This window comes from Labrus bergylta, chromosome 13 (assembly GCF_963930695.1).
Source record: "Labrus bergylta chromosome 13, fLabBer1.1, whole genome shotgun sequence".
In the NCBI taxonomy this organism is placed as follows: domain Eukaryota; kingdom Metazoa; phylum Chordata; class Actinopteri; order Labriformes; family Labridae; genus Labrus; species Labrus bergylta.
The window spans coordinates 24760438-24780081 of record NC_089207.1 but is presented as its reverse complement, the minus strand read 5'-3'; positions in this window follow the sequence as shown (position 1 = coordinate 24780081).

Genomic DNA, 19644 nt, shown 5'->3' with positions numbered 1-19644 from the left:
TCCTAGTCCTGTGTCTGTTGTTTTTCATGACTTTAGCCATGAAAACAACACATGAAGCACCAGGTCCAGGAAGAGCACGACAACAGCGATGCATCATGTGCTAACAACCTGGACAGAGGAGATGACTCTGCCACAACCTGGTCCTAACAGTGATCTATCTTCTCTACCAGCTTTGACAGGAGTCATGATCAAGGAGTAAAGAGTCTATATGGGGCCTTTAGGGACTTTAAGTATAAAGCGGGGGAGGGGTGACTGAAGACTCTTACTGGTCGGGTAAGAGTTATGTAATGATTTACTGATTGGGTTATATTTCTGTTTTATTGTAATGGGGCCCTCAGTCTCACCCAGCAATAAAAGTATATATACTATTATTGTCCTACTGTTTCAGAGGCTTTAAGCAGCCAGTAAGGACAAAACCACTAAACAAACACTGAGTAGTTAATGCAGAAATATCAGCTTTAATTACAAACAAATAAGTATAAGTCACATCCTCCATTATGGCTTTAAATGTAGTTTAGAAGAACTATCTAACATGCAAGTCTAGTGGGGTTTCTTAAAGAAAAAGTTTCCCAGAGTTACACAATGATATAGGTCTTAAATGAGCTATTACATATTTTTTTAAAAGCTCACATGAGCTACGCAGGCAGAAACAATAATTTTCTTTAAGAATGAGCACCTCTATAATGTCCATAAATAGTTCATTGTCTTACAGCAAGCTTTCTCAAACTTGTTCTGCATGGATCTGATGTTTATTCAAGATTAAAGGTCTGAAAAGATTGATACTAATGACACAACATCCAATTAACTCACTCTTATCTTATAAGCAAGATGCAGTCAAGCTCAATGCATCTTCACCTCACCTCAGGTAGACTGGCGTTGTTGCTAATTAATTTACATCACATTTCTTGTCCTTTTGCCAGCGTGAAACTGAGGTGAACACAACTCAGACATAACACCGTTTATATTTGTAGAAATTGGGAAGAAGGAGATAAAAAAGGGAAAGTGTATGTGGCAGTGGTTTAGAAACTAGTTGCAAAGACATTGAGGAGCTCTGAGACTTATTGAAAAGGAGGATAATATATGACCTTTCATAGACTGACTGGGTCGGTAAACCAGGTTTACTTGCAGTCATGTCTGGAACAAAACTTTATTCCTGACTTTGAGAAGCCCTGCCTCATAGTGAAAGAATACTGATAGCACTGATACATATTCTAGAGCAGCATGTATAAGAAGCAAGCTCTACAGAAATATCTTCACTGTATATTTGATATGAGACTCAAAAACATGAGGAAACAATTTGTTTGGATAATGCTTAATGGCAAAGTTTGAATGACAATACATTGATGAAACTATATGTAAGCTTTAAAAGATAAGTTAATTCAAGCATTTGAGTTTAAGTTTTATATAGGTTTACAACATTTCTACTGGAACTCTTACACATTTAAGATTATACATTTATTATTTTAACATTTACATGTTAGAATATTTAAGACGCATTTTGTATCAGTAACATTACTGATAGGATTGTACTTTTGTGGGTTAAAGCTTTAAGCTTTCCTTAAGCTCAGCCATAGCCTCGGGTTGGTTAGTTTGCTGACATGTAATGAGCAACAAGGAAGTGTTGTTGTGTTGTTGTTAAACAGATACAAATTGGATGACCGGGCAGTGCTACCAAAAAACCGATCTGTCTCCATCATGGTGTTTCTCCTTAGAAGAGTGATCCAACCACCATGCATATCCCACATTAAATGCAAAAAAAAAAGACTTAAATAGATAAAGAATATTTTCCATTATTTAGGAAAAAAAGGAAGCAACTATTTATGCTTCTGGCTATCACAGTAGCAGTTATTGTACTTGTACTCTGTTTCAATAATGCAAACGAAAAATACCTTTCCCCTTCTTTAAAGGCTTTATATGCGGCGAATCCAGCAGATGTCGCCCTTGAGCACCAGCATAAAAACCAAAACAACTCGCGGTGCATTGTGGGTTAGCATGCTAATGCAATCTTTATTATGCTCGTATCTTCACACTGCATGTAAATTTACCCGAAATAAGCGTGATCTAGAAACACAGTTAAGCAGTGAGTACAGTATGTTATTCTTCTTTTCTCTAGTCCCTCAATTAAACAACTTTTATACATGAGGGGAGGAGTCTGCCGGCCAGGCAACAAACAAAAAAGATGACTCAGAAAACTCTGAAAGCATCACAGACAGTGGGACTCGGATGTTACACCCATTGTAGACAGTCATGACTCACAGAGTTATTTTCAGAGGATATACTTAATTTCTATTATATTTAAGTGTGAAAAATCGCATATAAAGCCTTTAAGCCAGCATTCCTCTGTTAAACATTTGTTTATCTTTAATAAAGCCTTAGCTGAGTATTTTTTACATCAAATTAACTGTATATTCTCTTCCTGTAAAGCGTTTTGAACGTCTGATGACTCATCCTGCACTCAGGGGTATTTACTAATTTCTGGACCAACTAAATAGCTTTTTTGAGGCTCACAATCCAATCACATTCCTCTCAAAATGATGTCCCGCCTTCTATCTTGAGATTGGTTCTTTCCCATTTCAGTTGGAAATACGTCACTACTTACTAATTACATACGCTCAAAGTTCTGTTTCATGGGGACTTTAAACGATTATTTGGCCTGAAAAGATGCAACATGAAGTGTGCAGTTTTACAACAGAAGGGTCGTAACTTGTGACATACTTGTGAACTTTTGGAATAAAGTCCTTCTGAAAAGATACATGGGAAGAGAAAGAAAAAAAAAGGCGTCGAAAACTAGAATTACAAGATGTACTTCTATAGCTTATCATCTTAAGCCCTTTATAACCCATTGTTCAGGCCAGAAGTATCTCAAGACAATGTACAAGTTCCCAGCAGTCAGTGCTGATAATAATAGAAATCTTCAAGAAATACCATCCAGTGAAGAATAATAGCACTGCTGTAGGAAATAACAGTGATTATCTTTCCTGTTACAATAGTCCCCCTTGGACCTTTTTTTGCTCTTAAGGGGTCAGTCCCTCTCGTGGTTTTTCCTAATTGACCCTTACACTCTACCAGGCTTTACCATCAATAACATCGTCCAGTCGCTCCCTCCATCCTGCTCATCTACTCATCTTCTCCTTTCAACTGTCAGGAGGTGATAAGAGTCGCTCCTCACTCGCTCTCCTCCAGATTGACAGGCTGACACCATCTCTAAGGTCAACCAGGCTAATTGGTTTGTGCACATCTTAGATGGACCATTAGGCCTCACAACTGATAAACTAAAAACATTCCCCTCCTCTCTCTCTTTTCTCTGTCTCTCTTCTCTTTTGCTCTCTCCCTCCCTCACTCTCTCTATGAGGGCGGCTGATGGAGGCAGTGATAGTGGTAAAGCGAGAAGTAATAACATCCAGTGCAATCTGTTGCTCCCATATAGCACCACAGAAAACGATTGGCTGTTTAATCTTTGGGTCAATTTTTCTTTTATTTCCTGGTCTAACTGAGGATATAGTGCTGTGGATTGGGGACTGGGGTGTGGATGACTGAGAATTCAAGAAAAGCTGGATTTATACTTGATGCAAGGTGTAAGTCATGTCGCGGTAGGTTCGATTTCTATTTTCGATTGATGGAACCACCACTTCCATGATTATACTGGCCCCAATAAATCGAAGTGTTACTTCACTTTGTGAATTCAAATTACAAGAACCATGAAGCTGGAGTTACAAACAGGGACATTTTTCCTACTGAGCAGGAAACTACTGTCATGGAGCCATCATGTTCTTTGACTTATTATTATGGTAATAGAGGGCTCTGATTGCAATTACAAATGATCTCCTTTGGAGACCACTTTGCTTAATGTTTAAAAATTAGCTGATTACAGGTGGTTTCTTGAACTTTCTGAAGGTTGCCTCCATTATAAAGAGTGATCATGCACTGGAAGCCTGAACAAGAAAAAACAGGTAGCAAATCCTGACCTAGTATCTCTCTTAACCCTACATGTTTTGTTGTCTTAACACAATTGAAGAAAAAGCCTGGTGAGCAGTTCCAGGATTTGTGAGGGTTTTTCTGTAATTGTTGTGGCCTAATATAGCTGATTTATTGAAGCAGATTTTTTGAAAAGTTATAATGCAAGATGTCATGTTTTGAGACTTTTTGGGGTTACTTTTTAATAACACACTGCATCTGGGACAAATGCTCCCAACATAGCTATGTATTGGCTGAGGGAGCTGTTTGTCTTTTGACATTGCTTACTTTCGATGTCCTTGTCAAGACGCCAATTCAAATAAAATCATGGCAACATGGATAGATAACCAAACAAAAAAAAGAGTATCGAGTTCATTCGTATGGATTTGCTGTATATACTCCATAACAACATTATTTTAAGGCCAGATCAGAAGCTCTTAAAAGAGAGTCGATTACACAGGTCTGCTTGACTGCAAACAAAAAGTTTGTCTCTTGAAAGCAGTGTAACAAATATATTGAAGCGACAGTTAATGCAACATTACAGGCCTAAGGAGATCAATATTTTAAATATTAAAGAACCATAGTTTTTGCAGATGGTGATGATACGAGTGGGGGATTGGTCAAAAGTGACCAGCAAAAATGGGCAATGTTGTGCAAAATGTCCATTTATTGGTTGAATTGTGTGGTAAGATGGGTGGAGGATGGTGTAAAAAGTGCATCATAAAATTCCCTGAGTGAACGTTATCTTTATCTTGAGCATAGTGGCTTTAAACAAATTAAGGATGGGCTAATTTTAAAGTAATAGGCAAACATTAACATGAACATTTTTACTGACTTGCTCAAGCTTCTATCATGTGAAAAATGTGGGGGCAGTTTTCAAGGTACTGGATTGTTTATACTGAGATTTAAGGTGCTCATTGTTCCTCTTGTTTTCTTGCATTCCTGTTGGACACTGTTGTACTGATCTTACCATGTTTCTAAAACTCTGCAACTACTTCACCAAGGACATTGCTATCATATTCAACAAACCAAATGATAAACTTACAAAAGAAAAGGGTGACACAGATTTAAGTAACTCCCCAATTTGACTTTAGATCTTTTCCTTCAGGCTGGGTGTGATAGTCGCATACAAAGCAAAGACAACTGCACAGGCATTCCTTCTAGCAAGCAAAGCAGACCCAGTGATGGTTATTATCTTTGACAGGCTGCCACTGACCAATGGTGCCCTATCTTGGGCTGTTTGAGTTGTGCCTGGTGGCAGAACACAAACATCTCTTTCTCGGTGTAGTGTGGGCTAAACAAGTGAAAAGTCCTTCAACCTAATCTGATACACAGCAGATAAACAGAGCATGGGGGGGGGGGGGGGGGGGGGGGGGGGGGGTGGTATTGTGAGGGCGTTCACATTTAACCTGTACAACAGTGAGTGGGCAAATTGCTGAAACAGACAACTCAACAATTAAATATTTGATTTAACAATTAAACACGTACGGTGTAAAGGCAAACACACTGTAATAACTCTTATGATTTGCACTGGAAGAAATACGCTGCAAGTTCAGAAATGATGTACATTTAAATCCACATAATAGTCTGAAACAAATGCAAACCTTCTTCATTAAATCTCATGTAAAGGACTTTCAGTTTGGGCCACTGTAGGCAACATCACAAGTTCATAGTTTTGCAGAGTTATACCAGTTCAATACTGGTGTACCCAAGTATAGTTCTCGCTCTGTTCCATATCAAATACTAATAATACCACTCTCCACCCCTCCCTCCCTTACTCACCCCCTGGTCATCCACCTCAGCCCGTCAGGGAGCTGCAGCCTGTAATTGGGTGTGGAGCCTGAGAGGCCATGTAGTGGACGGCTCAGCGGAGACTGCAAGAGTCAATTACGAGAGCTGACAGAGCTGGGGAGAGAAAGGTACACCAGACACACTGTAGTGATCTGTCTGAGCAGGATAAAGGAGACAGAGGGCTGTGTGCTAATGTGAGACCAACATGTTACATTTCTCACCTTACAGTCACAGTGACAGCTGTGGCCAATTTCTTACTTATGTGCACGGGTTGGAAGGCACAGAGAGAGGAAGAGTTTGAAATATGGGGCCAATTTATGTCGGTGAATCCAATTAGCTCACACTGTTCACTGCCATACTGTTATTAAATAACCCTTTTTTTTTATTACTGCAAACGATATGGCTTCTTGTAAGACAGATTTTAGGGTGGCTGACAGAAGGTAAATATTTAATAGAAGTCAAGACCATAGCGCAGTGCTGTCTTCCCTTGGCTTTCAGTGAAATACGTCCAAGATTTAAAAGTGGCAAAAGTTTTTGACCAAGTTGATTCCAGGAACCAAAAGGTCATTTTGGCCCCCATCACAACTGACAGGATTTAATTCAAGATGTCTTCATTCTCTCGGGAGCTCAGACAGGATGGAGCGGTCACTCTGACATCTTCTTCTCCCTCCTCAATTTAACTTATTTATGATTCTATGTTTCAGTCTCTCTGATAAACTCACAAAGGTTTTCTTCTTCTCATTTGTCTTTCAATTTGTTTTCAAGCATTCTGCTGGACTACATGTGGATATATTATGTTCATCCTATGCAAATGTACTGTGACAGGACAATAGATAGGGCTTGGGCTTTAATCAAATAATAAAAACCATAACTCTGTTTGTTGCTTATTGTCCTTGTGCTAATATAATGTATCAGCTATGTATTTGTTCTAACCAGGCCATAGTTGCCCTTTCTGTATTTATCCAATAAATGTATGAAAGCATTATGAGGCATTGTTCTGACCCTTACATGGAAGAATAAACCGTTTTAATTATCACCTCAGTGCCCTGTAGCTGCACTTGTCATGAAGCCCTATGCTCATGCATACAATGCAAACTTCCTCGAGGTAGTTTAATTGTCGGGTAGATAATTGTCTATTATCAACTTCTCCTCTGTAAGCCTTCATGCTCAACCAGGTGAAAGGAACATCTGTCTGTTTTTTATGGATCGCTGATATGATTGTGGTTACGAGCTGTGTGGAGATCAGCTGTGCAACCTCTTTAGCCTGTAACAGAAAAAAAGAAAACATTTAAATGCTGGGTTTAATAATCATCTGTGTCTCATTGGTTCTTGTTGAAGCTGAACAAATTCTTGAAACATATACATTTTTAAGATCAAGCAGTGTGGTAAGTTGTTTAAAGTTGCAATGTTCTGAGAGCCCTTAAACAAAGATGTCACAAAAAGGGCATGTGCACTTTATCTGGAACATGCTGCAACTTTACAAGTAGCAATTTAAACGATGAACAAAACGTATGAAAGCAAATGTGCAGCTTACAACTAATAAATACAGCAAAGGCACAAGATGCACAGACAAACCTAACCAGAAAACAAAGCAAGAGAAAAATGCTGCATATAAACTTTATGGACGCGATTTCTCACAAAATCAGAGACTTCTTTGCTGTTTTGGAGCACAACATATTTTATTGTTCCATAACCTAAGGTCTGATAAAACAACAAGACGTGGCCAAGTGGATTCAGGAAGATGTGTTGGTTTTTGATGACAGATATAAACATTGGGTTTCTTTATTTGCATTCTGTAGCGGCCTATCCGACTCCATAGAGGGCTAGATGATAATTTAGTTTTCACAGTGAGATGCATTGGATTCGCTTACAGTTGGCTTAGCTTAATAAAGTCAAATAGTGTTTGACAGTCGTTCTAATGTGATAACGGTTAGACAAAGTGAATGTACAGCTGTATATAGGAGTATTGCTTTTCCAGTTAATCTGCCAGAGGAAATGTAAGCGTTGGCATTGATAAGTGTGTGGGTTCATTTTATGTGCATCAAGTTTGTTTAGGAGACGTGCGTAGGAAACAATACAGAAAACACTGAACACCTCCTCTTAACCTATGAGGTTTCCTGCCAATCCTACATTTTGACATATTGAATACTGAAACGCCTCGTGTCATGATTGTAACTCCCCTTTTTAGAGGAGATAGAGATCAGCATGAGATTAGCATGCTGCAGTACATGAATTATCTCTGCAGGATTAAGATTAGTGGAATGTAATGAAAAGATTACCTGAGCACCTGTTTTTTTTCCCCAAACCATTAATGAGATTATCCATGTACAAATCAGTATTTCATTCTTAAACCATCTGAGCTGAGCAGGCAGGTGCAGCACAGAATATATTCATCTTATGAAGCTGAATTTAGCTTACTGTCTGCACTTCATTTTGATATCCTTAGGTATAAAGCCCCCTAAACTAGTGTTGTAGTACTCCAAATCAGTCTTGGTCCCGAGACACATTTTTGGAGGTCTCGGTCTAGTTTCAAAATTGAAAGTATTTGCACTCAGTCTTGTCTCGGTCTGAGACTGGGCGGACTATTTGAGCTATTTTCCACACCATTACTGTGATTAGAAGGAAAACGACTCTTTCCAAAAGAACAAATAATTTTGATCCCCCTGTTATGGCTGCAACTTTACCGGTGTTACGGTCTAAGTGAGTGACACGCCCCCTGCACACAAGATGATTTTTCATAGATATATAGGGTTGGTCTTGACTTGGTCTCAGTCCCTAAATGTATTGGCCTTGTCTCGGTCTTGGGGCGCTCTGGTCTCGTCAATGTCTTGGTCTCGGTTAGTGTGGTCTTGACTACAACTCTACCCTAAACAGACTAAAGGCCCTGACACACCAAGAGAGAGCTCTCCATACTATAGGGCGACGATCGCTCACTGATAACTGGGACCGATGGCCGACGATATCCTTGGTGTGTCAGGGCCTTCGAGTAAAGAATGTACATGTTGAGAAGATAACTTTATATCACTCAAAGGGAGGCCCTGAAGGGGCACTGGTGGCGCTTCAGGGCGGTGCGGTGGTTGGTGCGCGCGCCCCATGTATGGAGGCTGTGGTCCTCAAAGCAGGCGGCCCAGGTTCGAATCCAGCCTGTGGCTCTTTACCCTTATGTAATTCCCTACACTCTCTCCCTGATTTCCAGCTCAATCCACTGTCCTATCTCTCCATTAAAGGCCCAAAAAGCCCAAAAATAAATCTTAAAAAAAAAAGACATCATATCATAATTTCTCACACAGGTTTAAAATATTTGACTATTTTACTTTTTGGTAATATGAAAAAATCAGATTGTGTTGCTAAAATGTTGCTTCTTTGTACATTATCATTTCAGTTCTGTTTCTCTTTGAAAATTAATCCCTTAACTCCCTCCATACCTACACAAACTTGTTGCCTGCATATCACACATTCCCATTTATGTTTGTTCCTGTCTTAGAGATGAACCTATCACGCTGCAAAGCCATTGTGCGTATGCAGGATGTGTCAAGAGAATGTGAGGTTTCACTTCTCATCACAGTATATCTTACAGTTGTCTGGCATAGGGAAAAAAATAGTCCCCCACTGTACGGGAAATGGTGGTCGACAGATTGTAAACGCCCCCACTTGAAAAAGTTTCCAGTATGGTTTCTGTGGTTATTGAATGCGTAAGTGTAAGTGTGATATCTCTGAACACAGACGTGTAGGCATACCATCATCTGGTCTCACCCTGAACCATACCCCTATTACTCCAAGACACCTACATAGACAACACACAAAGTGGTTGAATTGTGGAACTATGATATCCGCATCTGCTGCACGTACACCTGACACCTTTGAAAACAGTCAAAGGTAATGGAAAAGTAACCTTACTGGTTTGGTTTAATCATCTAGCTATTTTTGGCTTTGAGACTTTTGTCATTTCAAAAGATAGAAAAGAGAAACATGCTATGTACTTTACCTTTACAAAGATCAGCATTTAAAAAGTTTAGAATGAACTCTTTGAAAGTATGAAGTGTACTTTCATTCGTCCATACAAATTGACAGTTCAGTGCAAACAGTACAAAGTTTCAGATGTCTGCATCAGCTATACACTCATATTCAGATGGGAAACCATACCCAGAATCAAAAGAAGTTTCTCCTCGGTGACTCCTGGGCTGAACCCTAATGTACTGACGCAACATTTTTCTGCTGGCGGTGTTATTTTCTGGTGATCCCCAGACTTCTCTACGAGCACTATCATAGGGTCAAAATACTGTGGTTCATCACCAAGTTTACTGAACTTAAAACTTTCCCATTTCTTCAGCAGCTCTTTTTGTGAATCAAAATGATGTGCATGCTAAAAGATATAAGCACTAAACTATAGCATGTACAAACTGTCAGTATGAAGTAATGTTAGCATTAACCTTAAAGCAACTGTTTAAAGTACCTAAGTTCAGCCTTACAGAGATGCAAATATGGCTGTAGAGCCACCTTAGACTATGTCATTGTATTCAAATATAATAATAGAGACACATCCCAAATTGCTCCTTGATATTTCACTTTATTTGCATGTTATGATCATTATCAGGCTGCCAGAGCTAGAAGGCTAACCTGGATGTCAACAGTTGTACCTTTTAATCGTAACATGTTGCGTACAATGTGCCATGAGAGTCATATCTAATCGATATCTTGTTACAGTGCACATCTGACAAAAATGGTCCTGAAATAGCAACTACTGTTTGATTGCTAATAGTGGGGCAAAAGAGAATGGAGCACAAGCTTTAAATATTTAACTTAAAGCTTCTGTGAGGAGATTTTTACTGGTTGGGAAACAGACTGGAAATAATACTGACGTCTCTTTATGAACTACAAGAGCAAAAGTGACCACCAGTGACATGATGAGATTTCTTGATGAGCGATACATTTGATTTTTAAGACATCAGGATTGTAATGTTTGGTAATATAACTGAAAATGAGCAAAAAGGTTAAGGTACTACAGGTAGCGCGTAAACTGACACAAACCTAAAGTTCCTCACACGAGCCCTGTGAGAAGGTACGTTATTACAGTCCATGACACTCTTATCTGAGCCAATATCTCACTTGTTTCAGATTTTTTTATAGCATGAGTTACATAGGCTCAAAGTAAACTAAGGGGGTAGAAAATAAATCTCAGGGGGCTTTGACTGTTTTTGGAGATTAAACACATCTCCTGTTAAGCAGTACACATACACCTGCACTGCCAATAACTCCTCTCAATGCATTTACATAATCGTAATATGTTACCCCTTGGTAATTTCCTCATTTAAAGAATTCATTGATGTCATTTAGCCCCACTACACACCAGCAGAGAACTCTGAGGTCGATTGCCACATATGAGCTGTGACCAATCAGATTCACAATGCTGCTGTAATGACATCGCTCATCCCGTGCCCTTCAGCTACTGCAGCTGAATTATGGGAGAGATTTCTCCTCAACCTCATGGAATACATTTCCCTTCCACTCTTAACAAAATCTGATAACTTTGTAGTGGAGGAATTATGGCAAACCCTTGATGGAACAAATGGAAAACATCTCATGTTTGAGTTGGTCTTTTGTTTACATCTCAACAATGGAATAATGTTAAGTTGTGTCATTTTTAAACAATATTAAGATGCAGATTTGTTTAAAAAAATAATAACTTGAACTTGTACACTTTGAGGCTTTTGCAATTTTTCTGGTCTCAAGCCAAAGTCTCTTCCTGCCAGTGCAGTAGAATGTCTTAAAATACTGCAGAACTCTGACACGCTGAAAGGTAATAGTAGAGTGCTGTGCTGCTGGAGGGTCATTAAAGTCCCTGCTCCCTGAGGTGGAAAAGCAGTGATCAACAGAAATGAAATGGTCGTACTGTCATCTGAGAGCGCAGATCAATCCGGGACAAAGTAATGAACACTGCGAGGGCTGCCTGACAAAGAGGTGAAGGGATACTCGGCGGTGGCTGCTCTCCAAGGCCCTGCCGACAAACAAAAAGACGAGTGTGAAAGTGGTCAGGACAAGGAGTGGGCGGACACGCATCGTCATATTTCTAAAAAGTGGAGAGCTTCTTGACCTTGGATGTGATGAACTGTCGGCTAGCTGTATGGTAATTCAGTTTGTTTGCCATGGAAGCCTCTAGCTGGATGTGCTGAGCCTCTGTGGGCTACTGAAGTCATGATTATAAATCCTGGGTAAACATTAAGCATCAAAACACCGTAAGAAATCCAGAGAATTATTGGGGCAGCACTATGAGGTCATGTGTGATTGAAGTCTTGTATAGTTCGGTCAGGTGATATGTCATGTCTACAAAACCCCTTTCACTAATCTGTAAAGGATTCTTCCACAAGGTCAAGGATGACTGACTGATATCTTTTCATGTGTGTGCGCACAAAACACAAATTCACACATTTGGATGCACACATGCACAACAACAACAAACAGCATAGGGGGCGAGAGTGGTGCGGGGGAAGCTCTTCAGGCAGATGTGTGCTCTCTGAATGTTTTCAAAGTCTCTGTATTGCCTCAGTTGCTGTTCTGCAATTTCACAGCTCAGGGTGTACAGACACGGTGAGAATAAATTAAACAGTCTATTGAGCTTACTTTGTCTGCATCCAACTTTAAAATGAATTGCACTCAATGAAAAATGAACCAAAGAGAGTCAAATCAACGTCAAAGAGGTACTCTATTTTATTATCCAGAAGATTGACAGAAGCAGTAAGAACAAGTAATGCTGTGACTATCTGCCTCAACCATGATGTTACTTTCCCTTCTTTATAATCTCAAACTCTTAAATAATTGTCAACAAAGGTTTATTTTATGTTCCAAAGTCAGAAATGTTATTTATACATTTTAGAAAAATCAGGGTTAGAGATTACGTAAAGAGTGTTAGAAGATTCTCTGGCCCAGTTGTTCAAAGTGATCTGAATGGTTGACAGCTATCAGATTGGATCAATTATTAAAATGGGTTGTTCAAAGGAGGACACAGGATTCTGAAATGGGATTAGATCTGGTAGCCCAGCTTCACTGTTTTTATTCCCATTGAAACACCTGGTTTGTGTTGTTCTAAACTTTTGAGTAGGATAAGTACAATGATGCAAAAAAAAAAAAAAAAAAAGAATTATCCTGGTCCAAGCAGAACTGAATTCTGTCTGGATTTTAAAAAAATAAAAGAAATTAAAAATTGAATGTCATCACACAACGCAACATTTGTTCAATGTAGTTCATACTATAGACATGGTTTCATTGTTTGCTCTTGAATTGCTGTATCAGTAGATAGAGTATAGACATTAGGGTTGAAATATAACAAAAAGATTTGCCCCATGCAATCATCCTCTGAAGCAGTGTTTCTTAACTGGTCGGGCATCAGGACCCTTTGCCTACTTTGTGAAAAATCATGACCCAAATTTCTGATATTTTCAACCAATCAAAAATTGTGCAGTTTGAACTTCAGATGGTAGAAAATATGTGACAGGGATTCACAGTTTTTTTTACACAATTGTTTTACAGGCACACATCAGCGACCAAATGAAAGCAGCTCAGTGACCCACTTTTGGAGTCCCTAGCCACTAGTTGAGAACCAATGCTCTCAAGATATTTCAATAATAACCAACTTGATATAATTTAAAGCTCCTGTTTATGAAACAGACTGAAGTAAATACTATTCTTCTGTGTGATCTATAAAAGCAAACCATATCACTAAGAAGACTTGTAATTTTAACATTACATTTGAATGCCTAAAATTGCTGCCACACGGTCAGCGTCAGACAAAGTGATTAACAGCACACTTCTGTAACAGGGAAATAGTTTTTAAAACGATACCACTTGCACTGGGGGACTCTGTATGGTCTGCCAGATGGTAAGAGCTCACATTCAGACTAGATGATGTGAGACTGCATGAGAACAGACTGCTCATACTGGAGGAAGAGGTTTTCAGTTCTCCCCTTAAACTTAATGGCTGTTGGTACCAGACAAGCAAACTTAGATTTTAACTGAACAGAGGGATAACCATATGACCTACCTGAGGATACCAAGAGGTCACTGGCTTCTTTAAAGTTGAAGTTTGTTGGGTATTATCTTAACATGTTCAATAAATTGACTAATAAAAAAACTATAATAAATTAGTGCTCTAAGGCTGAATGCACTCACCACCATAGAACCGTGGCCCACTGCCAAAGTTACATTGTGCTAAAAACAGGAGACCGGGGCGCTCTGTGGAAATGGAAAAGACCCTGTTCTCCCTGTTGAGAGTCAATAGACTATTAGGTCAACTTTGAAACTACTATTTTAAGGTGGAAAAGTTGGATTTGGATCAGGTTGGTCCCATCTATTTTTTGCTTTAAAAAAACAGAACAAAAGTTAAATGGATTACCTGATCTGGACAGTAAACAAGTGGCTTTCCAAATCTGGATCATTCATATCCTTGTTGAACTTTTTGGACAGCAGGACCGAAACCGAAAACAAAAAAAAAGTCCCTTTTGTATTAGGGCCAAGGGCATCCCCTTCACAATCTGAGTGAGGTCCTATTTGTGAACTAAGTGTGAAGCCATGAGCAGGAAGGTTTGTGTGTTAAATGTCATAAGAATCCTGCTCGTCTATAAACGGAGACATATAAAGATGTCTTAGTATAACTTACTGCATTCATATAGATCTAACTGACAATCATTGTTGTTGTCATTGGCATTGTGGATTCAGGTGGAAATTGATGTCTTCATAGAGATGTAGAAAACCTGACCCTGCATCGAATTCCACTTGAATCTGATGTTATATAAACATAAATCACAGCCAGCCTCTGTATACAGTGTGTCGTGTGTTGCTAAAATAACAGATGTAGCCGAGTTGTTATTGTACTGCAGCGGTCTGTTGAGCACTCTACTGTATATCGACCTCTTGCTTTCAGTTAATAGATTCAGTACAAAACCCTGGCAGGGTTTCAGAGGTGTTGGTGTTGTGTGGGGTTGAGCGGCTGTCGGTGACTGGGAATAGTTAGTCAGTCACCCATGCAGGTGTTGCCACTGGGACTAAAGCCTTACGGAGGCGCATGGGATCAGGTAAAGGCAAACATCTTCTTCTCTTCTGCCCAAACAGTTATCAGACAACACATCTTATTCTTATGAACACTTTCAAACAGCTTTTTCTCCTGTGGGAGCAAAATGTGCTCTATATATTGTCTGACAACTTGTCACTTTTATTTACCCTATAAAGAAAGATGGTGATTTAGCCTCTGGATTTTGGGTTTAACCCTTAGATGCATAAGTTGGTCAAAAATAACCTGGTGAAGTTTTCATGCAATGTCTCTGTAGTTATAAGTTGCTATTATTTCACATTCCGTTCATTCCTCAAAAAATATGTTTCTGATGTCACTTCATTTACATTTTTTACTTATCTTTTATACATTTTAAGAAAATGGAGTTTTTGTCTTTCCTACCCAAGCTTCCATAAGTGGGTCAAAAATGACCTTTATGCATTTCTGATGGAATATCATGAGAACCTCTAATTCTTACAAAGAAGAAGAAGACTACAGTTCCAAGTCCTACACCTACTTCTTTAGACAGCTGGATGTGTGAACAACTCTTTAAAAAAAAAAAATGATTTAACCAAAATAGGAAGTTTTGAGTTTCACATATTTGAAATATCATCCCTGATCATCGATTCATGATGAAAAACTTGCTGTTACCCATCTTTTGTCATAGCACAAATTCACACAAGTAAGCATAGTACGGCTACAACTGGGACATAGGAACCAAAACCACATCTGCTGCACCTACTGCCCACCTGAAAGCAGTGGCACAGTTTAGGCCTTGGTACTGTATGAGCCACAGAATAAACATAATTTTTTTTTAATCATTAATGGGCTGCCAAAAAAGCTGGACAAAGAGCAATGAGGGCTTTCAGCATGCAAAATAGCCACTTATTTCAATGCTTTGGCATAAATGTGTGCCATTTGTTAAGATAAGAAAAGTTGTATGTTGGTTCATAACATTAGCTGCAACAAAGGTTTGCAGCACTGTCAAAATATGTCAACGCTGTATGAGTATTCTATGAATTTTTAATGCGTCCAAAGCTCCTTTCTCCTTTGAAATGCTGCACCAGTGTTCAACAAAGTGCACAGAGCCCAGCAGGTAGTTCAGGAAGCCGGGGTGATTAGAGCAATCACAACGAAAAGCATAGCAGGATAAGCTTTGCCTGCTTAGAAAGTCTCAGCAGACACTGAGTAAACATATGATTGTCCAACCTTCATTAGCAACATAACCACTGGCTGCATCTTTAGATATCAGCATTAATAACTGTAAAAGCAGCTCAGATAACGGGCCATCCTCCACACATTATGCAAACACATAGACACATTCAAGCACTGCACCCTTAGCAGGCTGATCTTAACCACCCACCTACACACTGTTTAAAATGTAGGCTCTTAAAGTGTCCCTAAAGGATACTTCAGCTTTTACAACTCAGTAGTCTTATTTATAGCAAATGAATGCTGCAAACAGGTGATGCGTTCTTACATCTAAATGTTTGGGTTTCAGATATGAAGATTTGAAATGCAGTCACTTACCAAAAAGTGTCAAAGCTTTGACAGGATGCAAATGTAATTGATGTGGTGTTCAATTTATTTTCCACTGCAGATCTAAAGAAGAGATACTTTCAGAATATTGCTTGCAGTGTTCAACTCAACTTTTTACCACCAACCAAAGAGGGATAAGTGCTCGCATTGATGTTTACAGTCTTTATAAAGCAGATTTGTCCATGTTTACTTGTGAGTTTTTACAACAACAGTCATTAAATGTTCTGTATAAGCTCTGCACAGCTTAATGGCCTTTTGTGTAGAATAATTCATAGTCCACCAGTGCCCTCTGTCAGCCTGAGCCAGGATATCACATACTCAATGTTCTCATTCTCTAGGTGCATTTAGCTTCTTTATGTTTGAGTAGAGATGTAATTTTTAGGGGGTGTTGAGTTGCACATGACATATAATTGCATTAAGAATGTTCAGGATATTTACAGAGCCATACAATGGGCTATTTGAAAGTGAAAGGGTGCTAAGGCATGCTAACATGGTTGTCAGTTCATGTGTGTGAAACTGAAAACTGATTGTGAGAAAGTAACACTGCTATATGCCTGATGAGTTTATGTATTTACTACTGACCATGCTAGACGTTTTCCCCAGTCGGTAACCGTCCCTTTCAACTTTAGTCACCAACATAAACAAAAAGATGAAAAACTGCAACAAGATGTGGGTTCTGTAAAATGAGCTGGAGTATATTATACTCAGTACAATACGGTACATGTTTTTAAAGCCAAAAATCATGAGTAAACTTAGCAGCAACTAATTAACTCACAAAAATCTCACACAGAGTCAAGAACACTAAAAAAAACAGTCTGTGCTGTTTGATTATAAAGAAGGGATCATTACTCTGATTTAACTGGTTATAAAACGATACTCGTCCTTTTCTTAAGTTGTTGCAAGTGTTCTTTTCATTTGAGGAAAAGTTATATTAAGTATATTACTGATCTGAATGAGTTCTTCTTTGATTACACTTCAAAAGACTTGGCATAAACTAATCAAGAAGGAATTTAATGACAAAAAAAATGTATGACCTCCAATGATAAAATAAACAACACTCATAGATTTGAAAGGACACACGTTTTAGTTTTCTTATAGTTTATTGTAAGGTTCCCTTGAGTCAGTTGTCTTTATATTCTAAAAGGATGAGAATTCAAACATGCAGTATTTAAGGACAATGGTTAACTCTTAGATAACACCATTTTTCAACAGTTTTTTTAACTTGTAACACTTCTGATGGCTTCATGTCTTCAGGTATTTCAGTACTGGACCTCTGGTATAGTTCACTTTGGCTTAATGTTCTACTGACTGTTACACCTAAATAGAAATGAGTCATCATTGAAGTTGTAAGCTATACCTGTTCCTTGTGTATTTCACTTTTCTAACACACTCAGGAGTCCCTTTAATGGGATTTTAGGGCGAAGGGTGTTTCTGCTTGAGCACACAAAGGGGCTGTGTGGATTAGTTCTGTCTCTTACGGAAGTCATCCAATTCCTTTTCCCGGAATGAGAGAAACAGAATTTCTTGAGAAACACGATTTCCCTGGATTTCTCACTCTCTCATGTATAAAAATGGAGATGACTTTTCAGAGATATGAAACGTGCCTAATGCTCGGACAGTGCATTTTGAAGAGAAGAGAACGTGAGGCTCTTATTTTGACACAACTTCAAAAACTTCTCCACGCTTCCTCAGTGTTTCAGATGACAAAAACTTCTCTTTAAAGAAGAATATCTTACCTTATTACGGTGTAGCATGCTCTTCCTTTTTTTTTAAGATTGATTTTTGAGCTTTGTGTGCTTTTATTGTAGAGACAGGACAGTGGACAGAGTTGGAAACTGACGAGAGAGAGAGTAGAGAGTGACATGTGGGAAAATTAACCACAGATTTGAAGCATGGCCTCCCACTTTAAAAGACTACAGCCGCTGTACATGGTGCACGCAACCCTAAGCACTACTAAAGGAGAAATAATACTCCACTGTATCTCTGCCAAGAGGTTTAAAATGTAAGTCAGCAAACTGACACCAGGGGGAACCATTCAGCCACCTAATGAACATTAATAACCTCAGTATAGATAAAATGTTTCTTTATATTATTAATGTATAGCAGACTATTCACAATGATCATAAAGGGACACACTTGCCTGTCATTATATGCTATAGTGCTTTGATGTTATCCCTTTATAGACCACATGAGGAAGCTGTAGTGAAGGCAAGGTGATGTTAAAGAAGTGCAGTGTTACTTTAATTCATTATATTAGCATTCATTTAAAAAATGGCCGTTTATAAGCTAATGAATGTTTCTTTGTTTAGCTGACTAAATCTCCTGTATAATTGAAAGCTAATGTTTATTGATTTAGTAGTCATACTGTACTAGTCTCTCCTCTCTTAACCAGCAGGCCTATTGTCAATAACAAATACTGCAACTGCTACAACACTTCTAAATAGTATTTAGCACACGTTCAGCAACAAATGCCACTGCTAACTACCAGATCTACTGCTTCTATAACAACTGTAATTACAGCAATACTTCAGCCACCTCCATACTACTACTGCTCTACTACAGACTTCCACTTCAAATCAAATGCTGTTTCTTGAAGTGTGAATGGGAATGTGACAGCCACACAATCCACCTGTTGAATTTCATGGAGTAGGATGCTTAAACAAGACTGCAAAAACTTTATTCAATGTATCATCACTTAATGTGACTGTTGGTAATACAAATTCACAGACTCCTCCAGAAAAAAATGTTGTTCACTACTAAAGTCTACAGAAAAGATCAAGTGACATGACTACTGTTGAACCGACATTCAGCAGAGGTCCAAAAGTTGATTATAACTTAATACTATAATACTGATGACTTAATGTTGTGCTAACAGGTTATAGTTAATAGAATAGTCAGTAAAAGGAAGAATAATGACCTCAATGTTGACATGTTTCAAAAATGTGAATTCAAATAAAATGTAATATTGATGCTATAAAGACATTTCAATTTTATAAGAAGAGTCAGAGAAGAAAAATACGCATTAAGATAGCAGACACAGCATGGTATAAGAAAAACTTTATAGTACACTTTTTTAAGTCCAGCCTGTGCAGGGAGATTAAGCAATATCAATAAAAGTCATTGAGTCCAGGATATATTTGTGAACTTCAGCTGTGATTACATTTTTTTTATGTTTGTCCATTCTGCAGGGGTCTGTAAGGCTTCAAGTGACCAAAATCATAGATACAATCACTCACTGATGCCCTGGAGATGTAGTGAACATTGAAATGAACTCATAGTTCTTAATCTTGTTGTATGAAGTATCAAGACTGTACTAAATC